We start from the raw sequence: 9989 nt of genomic DNA on the forward strand, positions 1-9989 counted from the left end.
GATCTCATTTCAAGATCCTTAACTTAATTACATGTGTAAAGATCCTTTTTTCCAAATAAGGCTATGTTCACAGGTTTTGGGTGGATATATCTGTAGAAGGGTCAACATTCAACCCACTGCAGCATTCTTGTGTATATCCTTATGGATATTTTCTTTAGCTTTTCCATAGGGCAGAGTTAATGTATTTTTTGGTCAATTGGCAAGTGTGTGTATTTTAAAGGTTAATAAATATTCCCAGGTTACTTCTAGAAAGTTTGCAGCTGTTATACTTCTATCAGAGGTGTACCAGGGCTCCTTTCCCCAGGTATCATTGATTGCTTTTGTTAATGTTTGCCAGTCTAATGAGGGAAAATGGATTATTGTTTTAATGTTTTTCCATAACTATTAGTGAAATAAGCATCTTTTTAATGGACCACTCGGATTTTCTCTTCCATTAATTGCCTGCTTGTATACCTTGCCTATATTTTTATAACATTGATCCAGCTGGCTTTAAAAAAAAATCCATTTATAAGGGCATGTGGCTGGCTCATTTGGTAGAGTATGTGACTGCTGCTTTCTGGGTTGTGAGTTCAAGCCCCATCTTGGGCAGGAGAGCTTACTTAAAAAAAATCCATTTTTAGAAACTCTTATGTTTCTGATACATAGAGATATGTATGTTAGAGATACAATGTGTTTCCCATTTTTTTAAAAGTTATTTTTTTAAGTTTATTTATTTTGAAAGCAAGGGCAGGGGGTGGGGTGCAGAGTGAGAGAGAAGGAGAGAGAGAATCCCAAACAGGCTCTGTACTGTCAGCAAAGAGCTGGATGCAGGGCTCAACATAACAAACTGTGAGATCATGACCTGAGCTGAAACCAAGAGATAGACATTTAACCAACTGAGCCATCAAGGTGCCCCTGTCTGCCATACATTTTGTTGTTTTATTCCATTTTTCTTTAATTTGTCTTGTCATTGTGATGTCATGCAAAACTTTCACAATACTTATGTAGACAATTTTTTTCTTTAATGATTTTGGGCTTCCTGTCTGGCTTAAAATTTCCCCCTCACGAAATAAATGTCATATCACTATTCTTTAAAAAATTCCCTCTAAGTGTTTGTTTCACATATATATACATATATATGTAAAATATTTATTTAAGTAATCTCTACCCCCAAAGTGGGGCTCTAACTCATGACCCCCAGATCAAGAGTTGCATGCTCTTCCAGCTGAACCAGCCAGGCGCCCCTGTTTTGTATATTTTTATATCTTTAGTTCTTCTGGAATTTATTTTTGAATGTGGTATGGTTCTAGCTTTGATGTATTATAAATATTCAATTAAACTAGGATAATTTATCAAACTACTGTTTTACCACTGGCCTGTTTGCCATCTTTGCTTTATAGTAGGTTCTACTTCTAGATTCCATCCTCGGTTACTCAAATATTTGCTTGAGCTATTATAGCAGCAAAAGTTAAAATAACTCTACGATATAGTAGCTTTACAATAAGTTAAGATTTTAGCTTTTCAGTAAGTGAAATTGAAGTGTGCCTCTAAGAAAGTCTATAAAATTTCCTGGTAGAGGTCCAAAGATAACAGGAGATAAGGTACACAGCAAAGGGGGCTGTGTAAACTATAAGGCACTACATACAAATGTTAGCTGTTACTGTCGCAAAAATGAACACACAAAAAAATAATCTTGGGCTTGGAAGGCTGTACTTCTGCTTTTATGACCATTAATATAGCAGGACTTGAAGAACCAGCTGTGAAGCAGCCAATCTAGCAACTCCATCTCCAGAAGTGGAGTGACAGAAGAAGGGGGAAAAGCGATGGGCTGCGCCCAGTCATCGAGGAGTCAGTTCAAAGTTCCAGAACGGAATTCGGGAGAGGGACTGGGAAGCGAAGGCCAACAAGGAAATCTAGAACAGAGGGTGTCTCGGGAGGGGGCTACGAAAGCCGGGGCAGGTGGCGGTTCTCTGCTGAAGGCGGCCTGTTGGAGATCCCCAATCCCACTGTCTTCCAGAAGCCACAAAGAGGAGCCGAAACGGCGAGCAGTAGAGTCCCAGCAGGGCAGGGAGCCCGAGAGAACTAGGCGGCAGCACCGCCTCTCCCTCTGCCCTGCCGGGCCAGTCCCGCAGGTCTGGCGGCGGCCGCTGCGGGGCCGGGGATTGGTCCGAGCAGCGCGCGGGGCGGGGCGAAGGCTGCTGGAAGGCCTGCCGGGGAGGTGGGCGCGCGCGCGGGCACGGCGGCGGCGCGCGCGTGCTCCGTCGGTCGGTGCGGCGGCGGCGGCGGCAGAGCGGGCCATGGCTGTGGGTGGCGGGCCAGTGTAACGCCGCGCGGGGCAGGCGGGAGGCGACCGGGAGAGGCAGGGATGGGGGTGCCTCAGCGGGACTGTCGCGGTGGCCTGGGCTGCTGACCGCGTAACCGGAGCTAGGAGTCTGCGGCGGCGGAACACCGGGCAGGTGAGAGCGGCGGCGCGGGACCCGGATGCGGCGCAGCCGAGTGGCGGCGCGGTCGCGGCGGCGGGTGAGGTGCCCCCGCGCGGGCGGGCGGCGCGCTCTAGCCCGCCACAGCCTGCGGCGCCGGCGAGTTGTGTACCCGCGGCGCGCTTCCTGCCGTCGCGGAGGACACCCGCCCGCCGGCCTGCGGGGGCGCTTCGCTCCACTGCGGCCCTCCCGGGGCTCTCTTAGGTGAGCGGCGCTTCCTGGCCACCGGGCGGCCGAGACGCGACCGGTAGCCCCGGGCCGCTGGCGCTTTTGGTGGCGTTCCTGAAGGGCCCTTTCTGGAGAGGCGGCGCCCTCGCCCTGTCTCTCCTCCGCCTTTGCGGACGTCCCCGAGGCTTCTCCACCCTCAGGTGCCTTTTTGTGTAGAAGTGCATTTTAGGGGCGGGGATCCTGGGCTGTTGGGGTACGGTCGTGTTTTCAAATTCCACCGCCTCCACTGACCAGCCCTGGGACCTTGGGCCCAAGTGTCCCGATTTGTTAATGGGAATAATAATACGTACTTCACAGGGTTGTTTTGAGGATAGGACTGGATGATGTGCATGACGGATCAGCCAGCGCTCGGTAAGTGGTAAGCTATTAGGAGCAACCCTGGTGCAGCATCTTTTCTCGTTAGCCATTGCTGATTCCAGGCTGCGGGTGTACGTTTGGGGGCACATTTATTTACAGACTGTTCTGGTGTTGCAGTAACCTCCACTGAAATTGCCTAATATTGGAGACTTTTCTCTTACAGTGGCCAAAATAGAATCCTCTATTTCCCATACTAGAATCTTGTAGTCTCTTTCTTGCTAAGGCTTACTTGGGCTACTTGTCTCAGGTGCTGAGTGGCAATTGTTGAAATAAGACCGAAAGAATTTTAGGATTCGCTTAGGATAGAAAATGGTGGGACACAAACTGGAAGTGCTTTGCAGTTTAAATAATCTTAAGTCACACTTAACTGTCACTTGTTACAGAGTATAAACACACGAGGAATATGGAAACAGACTCATTTTTCTGCGTTGCTACATCCGAAGGGAGTGACAAGTGCTTTTGTAAACATCATTGTGGGTAGTGTTAGTGTCTGGTGAAGTCATCATAATTAAATTAGATGAGTACTTACTTTGAAGCACTGAGTGAATGTTTGGAAATGTGATTCCTAATAAAATCATCTCCGAGTCAGTATTCTCAGCAGTTCATTAATCATTTGGGGATTTTTATGCAACCCTGTAAGGTTTTTATGGTAAAAGCAGAACTGTTTAAGTCATGATAATGTAGCATAAGACAGTGGTCAGGATAAAGATCTTAGTTTCAGAAGGCAAGTGTAGAAACAAGTAATAATCATAAGCTTTAAAAATGAAAATTGTATTCACTAAAGCAAAAATGACTAAGAACAAAAAAACTTTGTTTTACATCCCTGATTCATACTCTGATGAGGATCTTTGACCTTTAGGGTGTTTTTTAGAAGTGTAGAAAATTGAGTTGTCTTTTAATTTATTGCCATTTTGCACCTCTTGACTGTGTTTTCTACTTTGTAAAGAGACTCATCCACAGAGACTTTGATTCAACTTATTTTTGAATGTGAACAAAATACACAGAAAAAAAATTAAAATTAGACCTTGTAATCTAAGATACGTTCTTCCTAAATTGTGATTTTTCCTCTTGCCTCACTTTAGATTGGTGAACCTGACAGTAGAAGCAGTACTATGCTAGCTGCTGAAAAGGCTAGGGGTCAGAAGTCCCATCTTGCTTCGTTCTAGGCCTGGACTTGGGTCCCTAATAGCTGGGGCTTTGGGGATGTCACTCAGTCTTTTTGGTTTTGCCTTAGTCTTTTTATTTATAGAGTTTGAGTGGGTGTGTGTCACAAGGTTTGGGAGGGTGGTGATGGACTAGTGAATCACATTATATAGAAGAACCTTCCAGGATACTGCACTTTTATGGTTTCCTTCTCTTCACTCCCTTTCTCTCTTTTGTTGATTTTTCCTTCTCCCTGAATTCAAAACATCCTAATGCCTTAGCACTTCCAAGCCATTCCCTCAACTTAAAAAAAAACTTTTTTTAAAATAAGATCTGTGCCCAATGCAGGGTTTGAACTCACAACCCCAAGATCAGGAGTCACATGCTCTGCTGCCTAAGCCAGCCCAGTGCCCCATCCCCTCTACTTTTTTCTTTTCTTAAAAATTTTTTTTTTGAGTGTAGTTAACACACGGTGTTACATTAATTTCAGGTATACCACATAGTGATTCAACAAGCGTGTACATTACATAATGCTGTGCTCACCACAAGTGTGGCTACCATCTGTTGCCATACAATACTATTAACAATATCACTATGTTCCCTCTACTTTTTTTCTACCTGTGCTCTCTCCAGGTGATCTCATCATGTCCACTGTCCATGTGCTGTTGACGTTCAGATTTTTTAAAAGGTTTATTTATTTTGAGACAGCGAGCAAGAGTGTGGTGAGGGGAGTGGGAGAGACAGAATCCCAAGCAGGCTCCGTGCTATCAGAGCAGAGCCTGATGTGGGGTTCGATCTCACAAACTGTGAGATCGTGATCTGAGCTGAAATCAAGAGTTGGACTCTCAACTGACTAGCCACCCAGGTGCCCGACGCTCAGATTTTTATCTCCAGTCCTGAACTTTAGATTTCTTTTACTGCCTTTGTGGTATCTTCACTCCATTTGCCTTTAGGCATCCAAAACTGAACACGTTCAGAGTGGAGCTCTTGATTTGTTTCTCAGCCTTTTCCTTCCTCAGCACCCCTCTGCCCTCCTTCTCCACCCTTGTTAAGTGAAATAGCTGGTGGTCATTCTTAATTCATCCCTTTGCCTCACTGCGCCTCCATTCCCCACATAATCAGTCCTTCAGCAAACCCTGTCAATTTTACCTCCAAAATACATTTCAGGTATATTTACTTCTTTGTTTTTATTGCCACCAACCCATTTCTTCTTGGGCAGTAGCTTCTTACCTGGTCTCTTGCCTCTGGTCTTGCTTTCCTGTTTCAAATAGTGATCAGAGTGATCTTTACTCACTTTCCTGCTTCAGTGGCTTGTTACACTAAGAAGTAAATCCATACTCTTTACTTGCATTATCTGCTATTATCTTGCTTGTTTACTTATTTATTTGTTATGGCTTTTTTCCCCTTCAGCATACTCTAAACTCTCTGAGGGCCAGGATCTTGTCTGTCTTCAATATATATTGGTATTCTTGGTAACCAGAGCAGTGCCTAAAACATTTAATTAATGTTGAATGAATGAATGTGTGAATGAAATAAGTCAGTCTTTTGATTATAAGTTCAACGTGTGTTGAACAAACTTATTCTTTTTGGTCCCAGATTTGTGCAAATAAGGAAGTAATCAGAGGGCCTAGAGGTATTCTGTTAGGCATCCTTATTCCTCAGTCTTGGTTAAGGGGTGCTGTACCTCCTGAAGAGGCTAGACATTAAGCCACTAATAACAACAAATGTGATTTTTATTCATTGTGTACTGGTTCATTAGTATTTTTGTAAATAAGGGACCAAACAGGTTTTCCAGGCTTGTGTTGTTCTTTTGAGACATTGAATTTTGGTCTTGACTGGAGGAGATTGGTTCTAGAATGTGGTACTTTCATTTAGTATTGCATACCAAATCCGATAGGGTAGCAGTTGGGATGTTTGCAGAGAGCAGGTGTGTTTATTTCAATTACACTATTTAAAAAAACAAAAACAAAAACGGAGACCCCTGCTCCTCTGTGTGTGTGTGTGTGTGTGTGTGTGTGTGCGTGCGTGCATGTGTATGTGTGTATCCATCTTCTCAACCATTTGATTTGGAATTATCATGTCTTGGGGATAAATTCTTACCATTTGGTTTCTTTCTTTCTTTTTTTTCAGGATTTTATTTTTAAAGCATGGGATTCTGTCTCTCTCTCCCTCTCTCTCTGCCTTTCCCCCACTTGAACTCTCTTATTAAAAAAAAAAAAATTAAAAAAGAGTGTATAATTCCATTGTCAAAGTAGAAATAGAGAAAAAATATGTTGGAGGAGAAAAGCTTAGATTAGAAGAATAATATTGACTTAACGTTTAGTGAAAGAGAAGAAGAAAAGGAAGATAGGTGAGAATATCATCAGTTTTTTTGGCTGGCGTGAGACAACTTCCCTTATCACTCCTCTTACCTCTCACTGCCCTCCCCAGATTTTGTCACTTGGATTTTTTCCCTCTCCTCACTCTTCATTCCCTGATTGGTATGGGCTTTTTTTCTAAGGAGTACCTGTGAGCCTTCAGTAGTTTAATGTCTGCTGCTGTAATGCTTTGTGAGAGGAAACTATCCTTTTCTTGAAGAGGCCTTTCTTCTCCTAGTCAAGGTCTTTCTGCCTACATTTTCTAGCCATTGGGTCCAGCTTTCTCTTTAGACTGGCTCCAAACTGGGGCACTTCCTTTTTAAGTTGTTGTTCTACCATAGATCCATAGTAGCCTTTATGTTATCTCCAGGTTAAATAGTTCTGAGTCACAAGCTTCTAGTTGAGAGAGAGAAAAATGAAAGGGATTAGATGTGTGGTTGGGTGTGTATAGTGTGTTTGTTCTAGTTGCTCTGATAATGCAGATTGTGTCTCTAATTTAGACCTTTCTTTTTCAATAGACTTGTTTATTATTATTCATTAAATAAAAACTTTTTATATAAATTTCATATAAATATATAATTTTTGTATAATATATGATGCACAGTAAATATATAATACACTTTCAGATAAATATTTTTAAATATTAAAATTAATTATTATTATATTATCCACAATCAGCATGGAGGCAGACATGGGGCTGGATTCCAGGACCCTAGGATCATGACCTGAACCAAAATCAAGAGTTGGACACTCAACCGACTGAGCCACTCAGGTGCCCCTATTTTTTTAGATGGCCAAAGAGATTTTGATAAAAAGACATTTCTAAAAGAGGATGACATTGAATTTAAAACTTTTTATATACAGTAAAACTCTAATTTTTAAAATTAATTAAAAATGTTTTCAGTACAGTTAATGTACAGTGTATTAGTTTTAGGTATACGGTGTCAATGATTCAACAATTGTATTCATTACTCAGTGCTCATTGTGATAAGTATAATCTTTATTGCCTATCACCTAATTTCACCCATCATCCACCCACCACTCCTCTGGCGACCATCAGTTTGTTCTCCGTAGTTAAGTCTGTTTCTTTGGTTTGTCAAAACTCAATTTTTTTCATATACAGTCCTGGGTTTTTTTTTTTTATTATTATTAAATGTTTATTTATTTATTTTGAGGGAGAGAGAGTATGAGCCAGGGAGGAGCAGGGAGAGAGGGAGAGAGAGAATCCCAAGCAGGCTCCATGTTGTCAGTGCAGAGCTTAACATGGGATTCAAATCTCACAAACCCTGAAATCGTGACCTGAGCCAAAATCAAGAGTCAGATGCTTGACCAACTGAGCCACTCAGGCGCTCCCATCCTGAGTTTTAACACACGCATAGATTTTTGTAATCATAGCCACCACTAACAGTATACAGAACAATTCCAACACCTCAAAGAATTCCCTTGTGTTACTCCTTTGTAGTCCTCTCCCTTCTCATTCTGAGCACTTGGATTCATTTTATTTATTTGTAAAAATATTTATTCATTTTTGAGAGAGAGAGAGACAGAGGGTGAGTTGGGGAGGGGCAGAAAGAGAGGGAAACACAGAATTCAAAGCAGGCTCTGAAGCAGGCTCCAGGCTCTGAGCTGTCAGCATGAAGCCTGACCCAGGTCTCAAACCCATGATCCATGAGATCATGACCTGAGCCGAAGTCAGATGCTTAACTGAGCCACCCAGGTGCCCTTATTTGTGTTTTAAAGAGAAAATTTTTCATGGCTAGAATATGTTAGAACTAGAATGAGTAGATAACTGATCACCCTAATTGTTGGTTTTCTTTTGGAAATATAAATGAGATAATTCCAGTCTTCAACATGCAATAAACTAATTACCCTTGTAGATGAAGGAATGTTTATAAAGGCTTTAAATTAAAAAATTACTGTATAACTTCTGAAAACTGTCAAGTGAGGTGAATCCCATAATGTCAGCTTCTATAAAGGACCATCTAAGAGAATTTGGAGGCTAAGTCTGTGATAATAATGGATTCATCTCTCTGGTAAATCTAGACTTCCCATTTACTGCTCTTGCAGGGTTAGCTAGAGATTAATTTTGCCAAGGATAATGTTATGAAGTCTCAGTTTTTCTTCCTAACTTCTCTGTAGCATTGTCACTTTCTGCTAGCCTATTTTTTCCTAGCACTTAAAGTTGTTTTTAACCATTCAACTTTCCTAGGGATTGAAGGGAGGATATGCTATCTGTATAACTATGGTGTGTTGCAAATGTAGCTTTCATTTATCTTATATATATTAGTTTCAACCTAAAGCAGTTAATAATGTAGAAACTTCATCATTTCCTTACAAAATTCACAAATCCTTACCCTGAATCCTGGCTTCAGGATCTGTTTTCCCCCACCTCTTCGCCAAGAATGCATACCTCCTCATTTCCTGCAGTATTCAAAGCAGTTCGCTTGAGGTTATCATTGCCCTTTTAACTGGGTGTATTTACTGCTGGACCATCCTCTCTGTTGTGGTATTGCTAGAGCCAGGTCTGCAACTCACAGTCCTCTGGTGCAAGCTAGGAAGAACTGACATGCTTGTTCCTGACTCTAGCCTGTCCTCCCCTGGTGCTGGAATCACTTGGGAGACCACCAGGCAAATGCTTACTTGTCTTCAGGGGAAATGCGATCCTGATTATCCATGCCTTCAGGAGAAGGATTATGTGGATTAAAAGAAATCCATGAGTAATCCAGAAGCTTTATTTAAACTGCAGTTTAACCACATTCCTGACGATAGTTTTTCCTTGCATTTCTAATAACTGTAATATTTACTAATTTCGTATCTATCTCCTACCATATAGAAGTATTGGCAATTGTGAAGTAGGGAAAGGATGGGAGGGGTCAAAGGAATTAGATAATGAACAGGCTTTGCCCTACATAATTTGGTGTTGACTGGGTGGTTTAACCACAGTGCTTACTAGACCTCGAAGACCTGAATTCCATGAATTCCTTACCTGCTGAGCCACTGGAAGAAATTTGAGGTGACTGTCAACAAAAGGGCAAACTCCATTTTGAGACATTTGCTCCTTACTAGTTTAAATGATTGAGCTTTCATGATTTAAATGAGTACTTCAGACCATGAAAATTATAAGTTTAATGCAATTTGAAGTTTTCTTTAATGTTTATTTAAAAATTTAAATTTTCAACAATTTTCAGAGGAATTAAACTGAAAAACTGCAGTTTGAAATAGAGATTGTCTCTCCCTCTCTTTTTTTTTTTTGGAGTTTATTTTGAGAGAGAGAGAGCTCGGGCAAGAGCAGGGGAGGGGCAGAGAGAGAGGGAGAAAGAGAATTCCAAGCAGGCTCCCCACAGTCAGTGCGGAGCCTGATAACAGGACTTAGAGTCAACAAACCATGAGATCATGACCTGAGCCGAAACTAAGAGTGGGATGCTTAACGGACTGAGCCATCCAG

General features: G+C 41.9%; 1 protein-coding gene across 4 annotated transcripts in view; it reads left to right on the forward strand.

Moving 5' to 3' along the window:
• Positions 1-2343: 2343 nt before the first annotated feature.
• Positions 2344-9989, forward strand: part of PIK3CB (phosphatidylinositol-4,5-bisphosphate 3-kinase catalytic subunit beta) — a 171086-nt gene continuing 163440 nt past the window's right edge. Inside the window, exons 1-2 of one of the 4 annotated variants that reach the window (XM_049628747.1) lie at positions 2349-2435; positions 7223-7316. The gene's annotated coding sequence lies outside the window, so the exon portion shown is untranslated. Of the gene's footprint in view, positions 2436-2585; positions 2664-2719; positions 3039-7222; positions 7317-9989 lie in introns of those variants that run through there. The other 3 variants (XM_049628744.1, XM_049628748.1, XM_049628745.1) reach the window with 3 other exon arrangements.

Source organism: Panthera uncia, chromosome C2 (assembly GCF_023721935.1).
Source record: "Panthera uncia isolate 11264 chromosome C2, Puncia_PCG_1.0, whole genome shotgun sequence".
NCBI lineage: Eukaryota > Metazoa > Chordata > Mammalia > Carnivora > Felidae > Panthera > Panthera uncia.